Source organism: Lactuca saligna, chromosome 4, assembly GCF_052625555.1.
Source record: "Lactuca saligna cultivar CGN05327 chromosome 4, ASM5262555v1, whole genome shotgun sequence".
Classification (NCBI taxonomy): domain Eukaryota; kingdom Viridiplantae; phylum Streptophyta; class Magnoliopsida; order Asterales; family Asteraceae; genus Lactuca; species Lactuca saligna.
This window is the reverse complement of record NC_136420.1, coordinates 80,399,179-80,417,512: the sequence shown is the minus strand read 5'-3', so window position 1 is coordinate 80,417,512 and position 18,334 is coordinate 80,399,179. Positions and strand designations below refer to the sequence as shown.

The 18,334-nt window shown below is 36.8% G+C and overlaps 1 long non-coding RNA gene across 1 annotated transcript; it reads right to left on the bottom strand.

Annotated features, from left to right (window-relative positions):
* Positions 1 to 1,593: 1,593 nt before the first annotated feature.
* LOC145038641 (uncharacterized) lies at positions 1,594 to 17,521 on the bottom strand. Its single transcript, XR_013679475.1, has 3 exons — positions 16,430 to 17,521; positions 15,363 to 15,455; positions 1,594 to 1,719 (listed from the first exon to the last, which is right to left on the bottom strand). It is a non-coding gene; the product is annotated as an uncharacterized LOC145038641 (long non-coding RNA).
* Positions 17,522 to 18,334: the final 813 nt, after the last annotated feature.

Sequence of the window (18,334 nt, the reverse complement as noted above, 5' to 3'; positions counted from 1 at the left end):
ACACGATCCCTCGTGACTCTTTCCGCACTTGCCACAAGTGCGACCCTTCTGGCCCCCAGTCCTCGTATCAGCGGGCTTAGCCCGCTTCATCGCTGACTGCGACTACACTGGTCTCCGGTCCCTACCCCGAGACTGCTCCTCCTCCCTGTTCTATAACTCTAGCTCAATCTACCTCTTCTCGGAATTGGTCTGAAGCTCAATCAATGTATGGTATGATGAGTTCCCCACGAACTCTCGTATATCCCTCCTCAGTATGCTTAGATATCGGTTCACATGTACCTGCTCGGTGGACACGTGCTTAGGGAAGAACAATGCCCTCTCATGGAACATCCTCATAATCTCAGTCACTGACGTTGTCTTCTGCTTGAGAGACAAAAACTCTTGTGCTAAACGTTCCCTTCTCCACCGTGGGAACATACTCATCTTGGAACAACCGCGTGAACCTCTCCCACATCACTGCAGCATGGTCTGTAGGAGTAAAACTGGTAGTCACAAACTTCCATTAGTCCTTCGCCCCCAAGCAAAGCTGGTTCAGTGCAAACCGAACTCTCAAATGATCTGGGCATGAACATGTGTAAAAGCATCCCTGAATATCAGAGATCCATCTCATGGAAGCAATCGGATCCTGTGTCCCATCGAACTCTGGTGGCTTCATGTTGCTGAACTCTCGGAACAACAACGAGTCACCTCACCTAGCAGCGGTGATAGTTGCGGTGACCCAAACATCTTAGGTATTGCCTCTCGAATGGTTGCGGCCACCTCCTCATGAATCATCCTGTGAATCTCATCATCACTAGTCCCACTGCTCCCAGGGTTGTGGCGTGTACCCACTACGATGTCTCTGAAACCCAACACAAAATCATCAGAGACTCGTTTGAGCATACTCATACTCGATCACCCATCCCTACTTGTTCCTTAGCATCATAAGGATTCTTACTTGGGTTGCATACAGATCCAGTGCTTTCAGTGGTACGGGCCCAATACTACACACCAACCTATAGTCACCCCAAGTCCTCCTCCTAGGATCCCAATTCACAAGTACTCTAGATCTCACAAATAACAGACTACCTTCTCAGTAGACCTTTCATATGCTCATCTAGGTATATCTCCTAGATTATCCCTCAACTCAGAACCCTCTCTCTAAGTGATTCCTGCTAAATACTCCTATTCAGCATATACTCAAAGCAAATATCAGATAGCAGCAACTCCTAGGCTAAGACATCATAAATAAGGCAAATTTAGCCCTAAATATGAAATACCTAGCCTGTCCTCTAGCATGCATTGCTAACATCACACAAATATCTCATAACACAATTAAGTAATGGTATTTTAGGAAATCACCGTTCGGGCACTAGTTGATTGTACACACTGCTCCAACTCGTTTTTCTCTTTAAACTCTTTCTCGTTTTAGAAAGATCATTTATTTTCAAAAAAAATTCAAATCCTCAGTTTGAGTCCAGACGCACCCGGAGATGTACCCAAATCCCTTAAACCAAGGCTCTGATACCAATTTGTAACACCGTAAATTTTCAAATAAATTTTTCATTTAAAAACACATTAATATCATTAGCATAATCATAAAAATCATCAGTTTATATCAAGTTATCAAAAACACATGTTCAAAAGTTGTTTACAACACAATCTAGGATCCTCCAAAACAAATCTCCAACTCGCGTGTGTACAATTAAGTCGATGCCTTCCCGTGATCCTCAAAGGTACCTGAAACACATAACACATAACATGGTAAGTGTAACGCCCGCAGACCCGGGCTAGTCAATTTAGAGGCAATATGGGTTGAAAATGACTTTTCGACAAAAGATTATTTAGAATAAATAATCTTAACCAAATTGTAGAATATGTCACAAGGTTTCCGTACATATAAAGAACGCCGAAATCCGAGTTATAACGAAGAAGTTATGGCCCGTCGAAGTTTTACGGCAAAACCGGCACGGCACCGGGAAGCGTAAATAGTGAATTTACGATAGAGCGAGATTTATCCTTAGCAATCTAAACCAAAGTCGTAGAATATGTTAAACTAAGAGCGTCGATAAAAAGAACACCCAAATCTGACTTCGTATGAGGAAGTTATGATTTTTCTAAGATTCGGCTTAGCAGTGCACGACCCGAAACTCGAATTTTAGTTCGAGCGGTTTTTGGCTTACGTGACCTAAATGAGAGTTCAAGATCTCATTAATAGGAACTCAACGGTAAAAATACAGACGAAAACGGAGTCGGTATGAAGGAGTTACGAATTCTTCGCGGTCATTTAACAGTCTAAACGCCTCGTACTGTTAAATTTAAGATCGGTCGAGAATTAGCCGACGGAGTCAAAATGAAAGTTGTAGATATTATTTTTACCTACGCGTGGATATAAAGAACGTCAAAAACAGAGGTCGTATGTGAAAGTTACGGATTTTAGAAGTCGGAAGTGTGCTATGCGAAAATGGGTGATGTGGCACAATCTTGGCCATTGCTTTCTCCCCAAGTCTTGCCACTAGATGGTGACATGTGGCACCAAGTTCAGCCATTTTCACCCTATAAATACCACCTCTCCCACCCTCATTTTCTTCACACCTTTCCCATTCTTTCTTCTCTTTACTCTCTCTCTAGAACCTCTCTCTAGCCCCAAAATCCCCCGAAAAGCCTAGGGAACCTTCCTAGCACGAGGTGGAAGCCCCGGAGTGCTGGACGGCTCCGAGAAGAAGAGCTTTTCGGCTTGGAAACGCTGCTCCAAGCAAAGCCTGGTTTTCTATAAAACCCGCTGTAAGTGAGCTACGCCTACGCTATTTTTAATATAGTTTTTATTTAATTATATTAACGTTATTAAGAACATATAATAAATACTTGGGCTATTATTATGGGTTATATAAGTATTTTTTTAACGCTTATATAATAGTAATAATAGCTAGACTATTAATTAGTCTCGGCGAATAATAGACTAAAATCTATTGGTGATAATACTAGGTTTCGTCGAAAGAAATTATTTTAAAGTAAACGAAGCGCTGTCCGAGTACCGAGTCACCACCTTCTCAGGTGAGTGCATGGTCCCTTTCATCTTACACATAGATATGAAGTATTTATTATATAATTTACGTGTTGTGAGTGCATGGTCCCTTTCATCTTACACATAGATATGAAGTATTTATTATATAATTTACGTGTTGTGAGTGCATAGTCTCTTTCATCTTACACATAGATATGAAGTATTTTATATAAACTACGTGCTATGTGTGCATATTATCTGAATACTTGCTGTCTATGCTGGATGAACGTTTTATACATGTTTTAAAGGATTTAAACTGTATACGTATTTTATATATACGAATATGTTGGGTATGATGATGGGTAGATAAATGATGATAGATAGAAGATGATGTGAGTATACATTCGCAGCTATAGACTTAGTGCCTATGGGACAAACACCGGTAGCTATGGACTTAGTATCTGTTAGACGTTGGTAGCTATGGATTTAGTACCTGTTGAACATTGGTAGCTATGGACTTAGTACCTATTAGATAAAGACTGGTAGCTATGGATTTAGTACCTGATGAATAGACTATAGCAGCTATGGAATTAGTGCTTTATGAACGAACATTGGCAGCTATGGATTTAGTGCCAGTCCTAGAACCCTGGAAGTAAGGGACTTCGGAATAAACGAATGAAGAATAGATGACTCTTAGGATAAATCCTTAAAGAGTAAAAAAAAAAAGATAACGGGGATGGGTAATTGGGTTGATTCTTCGATTGAACATAATAATTATATTATTGTGGGTTGAAAACCCTATGTACTCACCAGGTTTCCCAACCTGACCCACTCAGTTTATTTATATCACAGGTGTTGATACGAAGTCACTTTACACTGAGAGATTTAAAGAGATGTAGATCACTAGTGTAAATACATGTAAGTTCTGTTTATGCTTATGTTTCTGTATTAACGATGACATCCCAAACGTTTTAAATGAATAAAAATACGTTTCTTCGAAAATGTTTTAATAACGTATTTATCGTGTTTTTCTGGGAACAAATTCCGCAACCTTTTTATAAAATGAAGTACTCTGATTTTTATAAAGCATAAACAAAATCGGTCTTTTCTGGCCGTGAAAATGGGGATGTCACAGTTGGTATCAGAGCATTAGTTTAAGCGAACTAGGAATATGAATCTATTTCTAGACTTAAACTTAGAATGCTAAGCGATGACTGTGAGGTGTGAGCACTAGCTTATTTTAGGAATTATGCCTAAAATGCTTTTATGTGCTAAATACTTGTGCCTGATATGCTGTTAGTTGTTCGGATCTATGGTCTGTTGCCGACCGGATCTGGAAACCTTATGTGTTTAGGATTCTAAATGTACGACTACGATATTAGAACTAGCATATAAACGTTTCGGAGTGATAAGGATGATTTAAGACGTCAATCCTAAATTAAGATCTAGATTCACCTTATTCGGTGTATAGATCAAGATGGCAAGAACCCGTAGCGGAAACGTAAACGCAAATGGGAACAGGATCCAACCCCCAGTGGTTCAGCAAATACCTATTGTAGAAGAAGTTGCGCTTGATCCAGTCACCATGGCTGGAGTTCAAGCCATGATTCGGGCTATGTTGGCTGAACAAAGGGAAGAAATGAGACAAATGTTAAATAGGGACGAACCTACCGTACATGTTGAACCGACAGAGCCAGTTCCCGAGCAATCAAAGGAAGGGAACTACAGCCGCCAAGTGAGTCAAGTAGGGACTCAAGGTGAGCAAAGGGATGACCCTGAAGGGAGAAACAACAAGGATGGGCGGATATACAAGAATTTCTTGGGTGTGAAACCCCCAAATCTCTCAGGAAGCCCGAAGCCGGTTGAGATTATGGATTGGATCTCTGAGATGGAGATGGTGTTTGAGAGCTGCAGCTGTAACGAGAAACAGAAGACTGTCTTCGCAGTAAGACAGCTGAAAACTGGAGTCTTGAGCTGGTGGAAGCTATTGGCAGATACGATGCCACGAGGAGAAGCCTTAAGGATGTCGTGGGAAGAGTTTTTGGAACAGTTGAAAATGCAATACTGCTCGGAGATAGATCTGATAGACCTAAACAACGAGTTTCAGAACCTGAAGAAAGGAAAGATGAGTATTGACGAGTATGCCACCGCATTCACCGAAAGGATGAAGCTATTCCCCTACTTGGTGCCTACTGAACTCTCCAAGATTGATAGGTTTGCTAACGGACTACCCATTGACTTTGGCCCAATGGTCAAAATGGCAACTACTTTGAAAGCAGCTGTTAGGGCAGCTAAGAACGTAGAGGCCCAGATAAGAGAAAAAGGTCTAGAAAAAGATAAGGTAGGAGAGAAGCGGAAGTTTGAAGGATCTTCGAGGCCGAACAAGGAAAGCAAATTCTCAAAGTTTGGAGGAGCAAATGGAGGTGAAGCAAGATGGTGTGATAGATGCAAGAAGAAGCATGGTGGAAAGTGCAACGAAGAAGTGACTTGTTACAAGTGTGGGAGGACTGGTCACTATTCCAAAGACTGCACGCATAATGACAAAGTATGCTATAGATGTGGAGGCAAGGGGCACATGTCCAGAGACTGCCCAAAGAAAAATAAAGCAGCAAGACCAGAAACGCCACCAAGGCCAAGGGCATTTCACATGATCCTCGACGAAGCAGAGAACCATGCGAGGAATCAAGAATGAGGACTTCTTACCCGAGGATCGGATTATGCAGTAGTCATAGTTTCGTATGATGTAGCCTAGTAGAGGCATAGTCTAGGGTGAACTTGAACACCTATGTAATCGTTTCAAGAAATGATATAAAACCTTCGTTTTGTTATCTGATGTGTTGAATGATTGTATGAATTGTTGCATGGTGACTTGGGAAACTGCGGGACAATACTTGGGACGAGTATGAGTAGGTGTGAATGGTAGTAGAGGCCTATACTACCGGAAGCACAGGACTCACACTTGGATCAGGGAAAGTCACAAGGTTACCAAGAAGCCAGTAATTGATTTCGTTTTATTCAAGTATGCCGTTACCATTGTTTCGGTAATGACTAAGAAGATTGTTGTTATCCCAACCCTAGTGGTCATGTCACATTGAGTCCGACTACGATGAGTAGGTTACGTGGTTCAGAGAACCAAGTTTGATATAGCGTCCGACTTAAACCAAACGATTAAAAATCAAAGAGACCAATAGAAGTATCGGCTCGACGCTAAAGAAGTTGGTAGCTAGAAATGCTACATGTTAAAGTGTGATTATATCACATTAGAACGTGAAGGAAGGAATAGTTTATTTCAGAATTTAACTCTAAAAGACCTAAGTCTAAACGAGCATCACATGATGATACGTCGTAATCTGGAGTCTAACCTGAAGAAGATAGCAGGTGCACAATTAAGTACTACTTTTAGACAATAAGTCTAAAAGATAGACTCGAATGAATAAAGAAGTTATAATTATTACCTAGGATGAAGAGATGACGTATGGAGTCAATATACGAGCCCTGTTTCGTTGATGATTCCGGGACGTAATCATCTTAATGGGGAGATAATTGTAACGCCCGCAGACCCGGGCTAGTCAATTTAGAGGCAATATGGGTTGAAAATGACTTTTCGACAAAAGATTATTTAGAATAAATAATCTTAACCAAATTGTAGAATATGTCACAAGGTTTCCGTACATATAAAGAACGCCGAAATCCGAGTTATAACGAAGAAGTTATGGCCCGTCGAAGTTTTACGGCAAAACCGGCACGGCACCGGGAAGCGTAAATAGTGAATTTACGATAGAGCGAGATTTATCCTTAGCAATCTAAACCAAAGTCGTAGAATATGTTAAACTAAGAGCGTCGATAAAAAGAACACCCAAATCTGACTTCGTATGAGGAAGTTATGATTTTTCTAAGATTCGGCTTAGCAGTGCACGACCCGAAACTCGAATTTTAGTTCGAGCGGTTTTTGGCTTACGTGACCTAAATGAGAGTTCAAGATCTCATTAATAGGAACTCAACGGTAAAAATACAGACGAAAACGGAGTCGGTATGAAGGAGTTACGAATTCTTCACGGTCATTTAACAGTCTAAACGCCTCGTACTGTTAAATTTAAGATCGGTCGAGAATTAGCCGACGGAGTCAAAATGAAAGTTGTAGATATTATTTTTACCTACGCGTGGATATAAAGAACGTCAAAAACAGAGGTCGTATGTGAAAGTTACGGATTTTAGAAGTCGGAAGTGTGCTATGCGAAAATGGGTGATGTGGCACAATCTTGGCCATTGCTTTCTCCCCAAGTCTTGCCACTAGATGGTGACATGTGGCACCAAGTTCAGCCATTTTCACCCTATAAATACCACCTCTCCCACCCTCATTTTCTTCACACCTTTCCCATTCTTTCTTCTCTTTACTCTCTCTCTAGAACCTCTCTCTAGCCCCAAAATCCCCCGAAAAGCCTAGGGAACCTTCCTAGCACGAGGTGGAAGCCCCGGAGTGCTGGACGGCTCCGAGAAGAAGAGCTTTTCGGCTTGGAAACGCTGCTCCAAGCAAAGCCTGGTTTTCTATAAAACCCGCTGTAAGTGAGCTACGCCTACGCTATTTTTAATATAGTTTTTATTTAATTATATTAACGTTATTAAGAACATATAATAAATACTTGGGCTATTATTATGGGTTATATAAGTATTTTTTTAACGCTTATATAATAGTAATAATAGCTAGACTATTAATTAGTCTCGGCGAATAATAGACTAAAATCTATTGGTGATAATACTAGGTTTCGTCGAAAGAAATTATTTTAAAGTAAACGAAGCGCTGTCCGAGTACCGAGTCACCACCTTCTCAGGTGAGTGCATGGTCCCTTTCATCTTACACATAGATATGAAGTATTTATTATATAATTTACGTGTTGTGAGTGCATGGTCCCTTTCATCTTACACATAGATATGAAGTATTTATTATATAATTTACGTGTTGTGAGTGCATAGTCTCTTTCATCTTACACATAGATATGAAGTATTTTATATAAACTACGTGCTATGTGTGCATATTATCTGAATACTTGCTGTCTATGCTGGATGAACGTTTTATACATGTTTTAAAGGATTTAAACTGTATACGTATTTTATATATACGAATATGTTGGGTATGATGATGGGTAGATAAATGATGATAGATAAAAGATGATGTGAGTATACATTCGCAGCTATAGACTTAGTGCCTATGGGACAAACACCGGTAGCTATGGACTTAGTATCTGTTAGACGTTGGTAGCTATGGATTTAGTACCTGTTGAACATTGGTAGCTATGGACTTAGTACCTATTAGATAAAGACTGGTAGCTATGGATTTAGTACCTGATGAATAGACTATAGCAGCTATGGAATTAGTGCTTTATGAACGAACATTGGCAGCTATGGATTTAGTGCCAGTCCTAGAACCCTGGAAGTAAGGGACTTCGGAATAAACGAATGAAGAATAGATGACTCTTAGGATAAATCCTTAAAGAGTAAAAAAAAAAAGATAACGGGGATGGGTAATTGGGTTGATTCTTCGATTGAACATAATAATTATATTATTGTGGGTTGAAAACCCTATGTACTCACCAGGTTTCCCAACCTGACCCACTCAGTTTATTTATATCACAGGTGTTGATACGAAGTCACTTTACACTGAGAGATTTAAAGAGATGTAGATCACTAGTGTAAATACATGTAAGTTCTGTTTATGCTTATGTTTCTGTATTAACGATGACATCCCAAACGTTTTAAATGAATAAAAATACGTTTCTTCGAAAATGTTTTAATAACGTATTTATCGTGTTTTTCTGGGAACAAATTCCGCAACCTTTTTATAAAATGAAGTACTCTGATTTTTATAAAGCATAAACAAAATCGGTCTTTTCTGGCCGTGAAAATGGGGATGTCACAGTAAGCACGAAGCTTAGTGAGTTCCCCAAAATACCACACAAATCTCATTAACCTCTCATGACTATGCTCAAATAAGACCTTCCGGTCAATGTGTCTTAGTGGGACCCTCTAGTCCCACATCTTGGGTGGACCCTCCGGTCCCAACTCAGTAAGCTCAAAATAATACACAACACAAATCACAAAGACATAATGCATGATATTACAATACTCAATATAAACACATAAGACCCTCCGCTCACATAAAGATTACCACTCTAGGTAAGTATAGTGAGAAGACTCACCTCGTAAGCAAGCAAGTAAATAATCTCGTACACGAATCTCGAACTAGCCCCACCTAACACATAATATAATTATCTCTAATTAACATTTAAATCGCGGCTCTAAATAAACTAAGTTACTCTCTCTCTCTCTCTCAAACTCTTGGAATGGGTAAAAGACCATTTTACCCCTCCATGGTCCTCATAATCCCTGCCTTGACCAAACCCTAAAGTCAACAGAAGTCAACACTCGGGTCAACTATCCATGTTGACCTGACTCGCCGAGTGCATCTATATGACTCGCCGAGTCCCCATTGTTCCTTCAGAACATCGCGAAAACCCAACTTAACTCATCGATTTATCTCATCAACTCGTTGAGTTACCCATGTCCAGACTCATCAGGGAAAACCCTAGCCGACTCGTTGAGTCAGCTCATTGACTCGGCGAGTCCATTCAGTTTGTATCCTCATTCAGACGTTTTAAGGCAGATCCACCACTCCAAACTCTAGATCTAGTCTCCTAAGGCTTGAATGTCACGTAAAGCTTCGATCTTTACGTTTATGCATGACATATTTTCTCCATAATGCCAATACAAGCTCGAATGTCACGTAAAGCTTCCATTCATCATTTACAACTTAATACATTCATTCACACACTCATTCATGATTTAAATCACTAATTTAGACACTATTCATACCTTAATACAAAACATTTAAGAATTTAATAACCATTCATATTATTTATAAAACATATGTAGTTTATAAATAAGTAAAAAATTATAAATATAAAAAAAAAATCACTGTTTAATACACTTATTTATATGCTCATTTATATTTTAATTTATATTATTTGCAATTTAAACTTTTACATATGTTTTACATCAAACATCTTATTTTCGTTTTTTTACGTATGTTTTACATCAAACATCTTATTTTCATTTTATTTATGAAACTTCACTATCTAAATCTTTTACCTACTTAGTTGAGTCATTTCATTAAAACATATTAAATGTAATTTCTTAAAAATATTAAAATTTCAAAATCTATTCATGAAATTGCTTAGTTTTATCTTATGATAACCGTTCAAAAAATGTTATTTATATGGGACGCCACCCTATTTTGGTTGGAGGGTGTGTGTAAAATTTCCCTCACTTTTTCTCTGCCACGTCATCCTTCCTTCCACTTTCCTTTCGTTCACCAAAAGTTAGGGTGTATACGGGAATCTTCCTTCACACTTTGTATTTTTTTTTAAACAAATATAATTAATTTTGATGATGTATAATTTTTTAAGTGAATAATAAACATAAAATGAATTAAAATAAAAACCAATTCATTAATTAAAAAATAAAAAAATACATTAAACTAAGCAATATTAAAAAAACTAGAAAACAAAAAAAAATTATTAAAAAACCACAACCTAGAAAACATAATTAATATATGAAATTTTAGAAAACCAAAATACGTCACTTGGAATCACCATCCTTTTCATCGAGATCATTGTCATTCTCATTCTCATCAACGTCATTCCGTCATTGTCATCGAAATCATTGCTCTCGACAAACACATCCGAATCATCATCTGATTCGTCAAACAAATCATCGTGCCAATACTTTGTCGGCGGCTGAATATGAGCCCTATAAACGTGCTCCACCAAATAAGCATGAAGAGTGTGATGAATGTCGTGATTGTATACTTCTCTTCTATTTGCCGCATAGTCTTGCGTACCAACAATCACTCATTCGACATTTGGCAAAACTTCGTTTTCATTGTATCAACATATCGCTCTTCCTTTATCTTCAAGAATCATATTATGCAATATGATGCACGTACACATTACGTGTTGCAACCTTCTCGCTTTATATGATCGTGCCCCGACTGCTAGTACTTGCCAACACCTCTCGAGTACACCAAATATCCGCTCCACGACCTTCCTAGCTGATTTTTGTGCCTCCTTAAACTTTATTCTTTTTTCTTCATTTGGACATGTAAATCATTTCACAAAAACATATAAGGGAGAATATATACCGTCAGTAAGATAGTACCGACGCTTATATGCTATCTCATTTGCCTGAAAAGGTACATCATGCGACTTTCCAAGGTAGATATCGTTGAATACCGGCGACTGGTCTAGAACATTGATGTTGTTGTTTGCACCGGCTGGACCAAAGAATGCATGACATATCCAAAGATCATGTAATGTGATTGCTTGTTGAACGATTTTCGACTCGTTGCGATTGCCTCACATGTACTGGCCACACCACGTATTGGGGCATAATGACTAAACCCAATGCATGCAACCGATACTACCTAGCATTCCTGGGAACATATGCTTGCTTTCATGTACCGTGTATAATTGATGGACATTGTTGATAGTTGGTTTGTGCAAATATCGTTGCCCGTAAACCAAAGTAATAGCTTTGCAGAACTTTTACACACACTCTCGTACGGTACGCTCGGACATCCTAAAATACTCGTCCCATTTGTCTGCGCCAATGTCGTATGGTAACTGACGATTTGCGGTCGTGTATATTTAAATTGGAGAGAAACCTTTTTTTGCCTCTCGCATCCATCTTCCATTTGAAATATGGAAATCGGTCTTTCAAATCGCCAATAATACGTAAGAATAGCTCCTTCCTCATGCGAAACCACCGTCGAAACTTGTTAGCGTATACGACATTATCTATAAATTAGTCTTCTATAAGACGATCGTGCTCGGCTTCGCGATTTCTCAATATCGGCGGTTTTCTTGTTTTAGGTCATGGACATGAAGTTTGGCCTCACCGTTTTGAAAGTATGCAACGATCTTCTCCATGACGGAACCGATAAACATTGCCCCCCCCCCCCCCCTTGAGCCATCAAATCGGATGACGAAGATGAAGACATTATATATTAGTGTTTTTTTGGAGAAAATATGATGAAATGGGTTAAAAATAATGTTGGGTTGGGATGGTATTTATAAGGGGAATGTATATATATATATATATATATATATATATATATATATATATATATATATATATATATACACATATATATATATATATATATATATATATATATATATATATATATATATATATATATAGAGAGAGAGAGAGATGAGTGTTCAAGTGAGAAAAAAAAGTTGAGAATAAGGGAATCATTCTCAACCATACATTTATTTTTCCGCAAAACACTTAACGTACCGGCAAAAATAGAAATGTGTAACGGATACACATGTGTTTTCCAACCAAACATGTTTCCATAAACTATCTTAATCATTACCTTTATATATACAAACACATATTTTTATCGTTATTTTGATTTTTAGAAAGCTATTTTTATCGAAAAATTATTTTAGATATATCAAAATTCATAATTTTTTATTCTTAATAAATAGACATCCATATTGATATAAAAAAAATACAAAATTTTTTATTTTTTAGAGTTTTGATTCTCGTTATTCATAAGTGAATAAAAATTAAGCAGATTTTTATTACAGTATATTTGTTATTCACTTATGTATAAAACGTATAATTAACTTTTTTTTATAGTTTAAATATTGTTCGTTTATGAATATAACACGTAATAAAGTTTTTTTTACCTAAAATATATTTTTTACATTATCTTTCATCACATGTTATATTTATATATGAATAAAACGTGTATTAGTTGTTGTCATATGTAATATTCATATATGAATAAAACATTTATCAGATTTTTGTTAAAGTTAATTTGTTATTCATATATGAATAAGTAGTATGTTAATAAAAGACAAAGTGTTTTGAAAATTTGAACTGCCTATTCATATATGAATTAGGGGTAAGCAAAAACCAAACCGATAAAAGAAAAACTGCAACTGAAAAACCGAAACCGAAACAAAAACTGATGGTGCGGATTTTATTTTTTTTGAAAAACAAAATTTATTGGTGCAATGCAGTTTTATCTAGAAACCAGACCACCAAAACTGGACCGCACCGCAAGCTTATTAACAATAAAATAAATCACTAATTTGTATTATACATATTATTTAAAAAACTATTAAATTTTAAATATACATACATTATATATTGAACTTGACGGTAATTAGTAATTAGGTAATAAGTTTAATATGTGAGTTTGTCACTTTGTGTTTGTAACTTAATAATTATGTGTAAAGTGTAAATACTATGTAGGCTACAACTTGCAACCTTGTAACTTCTAAGCACAAATTGAATAAAAAATGAGTTTGGGAATATGGGTTGCAAATGAAGTGATCAAGTAAACAACATAAAAAAAACTCAAAATTACAGCATCTAAATGTGAGGAAACGAAATGACACCACGCCATACAATCATAAATCTTCACATGAACATCACGGTACATGTGAACATAAAAAACCGCATCATATGTTTGACTCGGTTTAAAACCGACACCAAACCGGTACAAACTGAAACCGCACTAAAAAACCGCAAAATCGAACCATTAAAAAACCGTACCCAAACTTTGTGGTTTGCGGTTCGGTTTGGCTGTAAAACCGCATCAAACCACACCATGCTCACCCCTAATATTATGAATAACAATTGAACTTTAACAAAATTATGATAAATGTGTTCTTTGTATATGAAAATAACATGTGAGGAAAACTAATACACGTGTAACATCCTAATTTTCAAGACCAAAATTTTTGTTTTTAATCATATAATTTATAAAATAGTTACTGAAAAACATCATCATCATTCCAATTCATAAAACCGTAATCACTTGTCCCAAATTAATATCATCAAAATAGTAATGATGTCAGAGTACAATCTCATGGATCTCAAAATGCGGAATCATGTGTGTGCGATGTGCTGCTACCGTGCCGACTCCTTCCCCTTCGGCGAAGAGGTACTTGAAACCAAAACTAAAAAGTGTAAGCACAAAAATTAGTGAGTTCCCCCATCATACCACATACCATACATATCACATACTGCCAGGCATATGTAGGTGCCCGACCTACCCTGCTGAGCATACCGGGGTGCTCAACCTACCCGTGCTAGGCATACCGGGGTGCCTAACCTACCCCTGTCAGATATACCAGGGAGTCTAACCTACCCCTCCAGTTTATCTCAACCGGTTACGAGGACTATTTCACTCCCTACTACTACCATATAAAAGCATAACATAATCATACTGTCAGACATACTGGGGTATCCGATCTACCCCTTGGCCCTATCGGCCGGATATGGGGATTATTCCCCCTACTACCACTATCACATATCATCATATCATACTAGCACATAAAACATAACAGATAGTGGCAAACTAGACAATCATCTCAACTATAATCAACTACTAGTGGGCCGGCATTGGTGCCTTCGACCCACTTCTATTAGAAAGTAACTCTCCTCGATGTCGTAAAGTATCTGAACTGTCCTGGCTACCGGAATCAACCCCTTTCAGGTCCTACACATAACAATCTTCCTAAATTACCATTTATTGGTCAACTCAGGTCAAAGTCAAAGTCAATGTCAACACTTGGTCAAAGTCAACTCTAGGTCAAAGTTAACATCCAGTTGACTCAACCCGTCGAGTTGGCCCTACAACTCGTCGACTTTCGAAATTATGAAAACGCTAAGACTTCGACCCTACTCGTCGAGCCTTATAAGAACTCGCCAAGTTCTCCTTTAAACAAAGTTAGGACCTTCTACGATCTGACACACCAAGTTCATCCTTGAACTCGCTGAGTTCATCTTCATATGGTTGGGATATTACCTTAAACTCACCAAGTTTTTCATGGAACTCGTTGAGTACGTTGTTCTTCAGGTTCATTACGTACCCAAATAGTTGAGTCTTCTTCTGACTCAACATCCTACTCGATATCAAAAGGGTTTGAAGAAAATACGACCCGACTCGCCGAGTCTCTCTATGTCCAAAACTATACAGTCGATTTCAGATGGTCTAAAAGCACCCAAAACACAGATCTGACCTCTTAGGGTCCATATTAAACGTAAATCTACGAACTTGATGTTCATGCATGGGGTCTTTGACTCACAAGGCTCAAAAATGAGAGTTATATGATGTATGGGGCTTCCATGGCCATAAAGTTGGCACCTTTATGCCATGGGAATCCCAATGGTTCCAGATCTGAGGTTAACAATCTACATTATGCTTTAAACCTGACGGTGGCTTAAAAATGCCCCAAAAATGGCAAGATTCAAGCCTTAAAGAAGATCTAACAAATGAGAAGCCAAGGTTGAAGCTTTTTACCTCAATCAAGCTGGAAATGCAACCAAGACTCTGGATCTACTTGCTTCTTCAAGAACCCCCACACTTCCATTTCTTTCTTCAAGCTTCAAACAACTTTAAACACACACAAATGGCTCAAGAACACTAAACAAGTTTTAAGGTTTCGAGTTAGGGCATTTCTGGACTATGAGAGACGATGGAGGTTGAAATGGGACAAGATAATGTGGTTAAATAGGGTGAAAACCCTAAATATTAGGGTTTCACCCAGACAGTCCTACTCGCCAAGTCGGGCTCTCCGACTTGTCGAGTAGGTTACTTAAAACCTGCGTCCAAGAGTCTAGTGTACTCAACGAGTTGGGCCTCCAACTCGCTGAGTCCCAGTGTAAAACATGCAGTTACTTAAATTTAAATACGTATCGGGAACCGGGTGTTACAACACGTTTTATTTATATGTTAATATAACACGTGATGAGAGCTGCTGTAAACTGTAAAAAAGTTTATTATATGTTATATTCATATTCATATATAAATAATATTTAAACTGTAACAGAAAAAAATTAATCATATTTTTTTATTCATAAGTGAATAACAAATGTATTGTAGTGAAAATTTGATGCATTTTTATTTATTTATAAATAATGATAGTTAAAACTATAAAAAAAATAAAAACTTTATTTGAACTTAAAACTATATCAATATGGATGTTTATTTATAGAGAATAAAATATGTTTAAAATCATTTTTGATAAAAATAGCTCCTTTAAAAAAACTATGTTTTTGTATATATTATTGTAATGATTAGCATAGTTTAAGGAAAAAAAATTTGTTGAAAAACATAAGTGTATTCATTTCCCATTTTCGCAGATACAATGAAAACTTTTGCGGCAAAAATAAATAAGTGGTTAAAAATGATTCCCTAATTCTTTCTCTCTCTCTCTCTCTCTCTCTCTCTATCTATCTATATATATATATATATATATATATATATATCTGTTGCCTTAAAAAATAAAAAAAATAAAAAAAATCAACCAATAGATACCAAAATTAAAAACATGACGAAATTAATAGAAAGTTAGGATATGATTATACCTAAATGATGTGTCGTGATGGATTGTTTAAATTATATGAATGATTATATGGATAAGTTTGGATAGAGCTCTGGTATTCAGAAATAGAACAACTATTTCAACAGAGGAAGAACTTTGAGATTCAACTCAAGTCTTAGACACTCAAATATCTCTTGCTTTTTTCTTATGGGCAAATGCCCTATTTATAAGCTCAAAAGAGCCGGTTACAATTATTGTTGCAAACGTATGATTGCAATACGAGAAACATATATTTACATTTTAGACCCCTAGACTATAGAGGTCTTACACTTTATGTTACATCCTACCGACATTACTTTATGTCATATTCTACCGACAAATACAAACAATAATTACACAACGACAAATACAAATAATTCTACCGACACAATCGTAAGCAATGACGTAAAAAACCATTATTATTGAAGAATTATTGAAGTCACTTGTCCTTTCAATGTCGAAGGGATTATATTGTTAATGTAAATATTGTGTCGGTAGAATTATTTGTATTTGCTGTTATTATTCGTCCGTAGAATGTGACATAAAGTAAGTGTCGTTAGAATTAAAATAAAGTGTATAACCCTCAATAGTCTAGGGGGCTATATTGTAAATATGTATGTCATTTTGCAAACAAACGATTGCAACTCAATTATGTAACCGGCTCCCTTGAGCCTATAAATAGGGCCTTTGCCCGTATGAAATAAACAAGTTAAATTTGAGTGTTTAAGACTTCAGTTGAATCTCAACGTTCTTCCTCTATTGAAATAGTTGTTCTATTTCTGAATAGCAGAGCCCTATCCAAACATATCCATATAAACATTCATATAATTTAAACAATCAATCTCGACGCATCATTCATGTATAATCCTATCCCAACTTTCTATTAATTCCGTCATGTCGTTGATTCAAAATTAATGACATGACGGAATTAATAGAAAGTTAGGATAGGATTATACCTGAAAGATGCGTCGTGATGGATTGTTTAAATTATATGAATGATTATATGGATAGGTTTAGATAGGGCTCTGCTATTCAGAAATAGAACAACTATTTCAATAGAGGAAGAACTTTGAGATTCAACTCAAGTCTTAGACACTCAAATATCTCTTGTTTATTTCTTATGGGCAAATACCCTATTTATAGGCTCAAAAGAGCCGGTTACAATTATTGTTTCAATCGTATGATTGCAATACGACAAATATATATTTACATTTTAGACCCCTAGACTATGGAGGGTCTTACACTTTATGTTACATCCTACCGACACTACTTTATGTCATATTCTACCGACAGATACAAAAAATAATTATACAACGACAAATACAAATAATTCTACCGACACAATATTTATATTAATAATATAATCCCTTCCACATTGAAAGGACAAGTGTCTTCAATAATAATGGATTTTTATGTCATTGCTTGCGTTATTTCTCCCACCATGGAAGGACAGATATTTTTGAATGATGTTTGCTTTAGTTATTTCTGACGTTAGTCTTCCAGGAATAGTGTTTCTTCTATATCCGAGTTGCTTTATGATGGCTTCCATTCTCTTGTCAATGTATCTGCTATATGATTGTTGGTGCTTTTGATATACTTGAGGTATGGATGAAATTGATGTATTTATGATTGCCAACGGATTAAACGTCCACGATAATAATCTTCTTGTAATCTATATCGCCAAAAGCCAAGTAGATACTTGGAATCTGTGCGTAACTCGAATCTCGTTTGAAGTAACTCGACTTTCCATTTTTTCTGTGTTCTAAGACATGCTAGTGTTTCTCGTTCATGTCTGCTATAATTTTGCTCCGTTTGGGAAAATGTTCCCGATATATACTTACATAATTTTTGGTCATATTTATTTGTTTTTAATACTTCAGATGATACATCTGTATCAGTGTATGCTTTT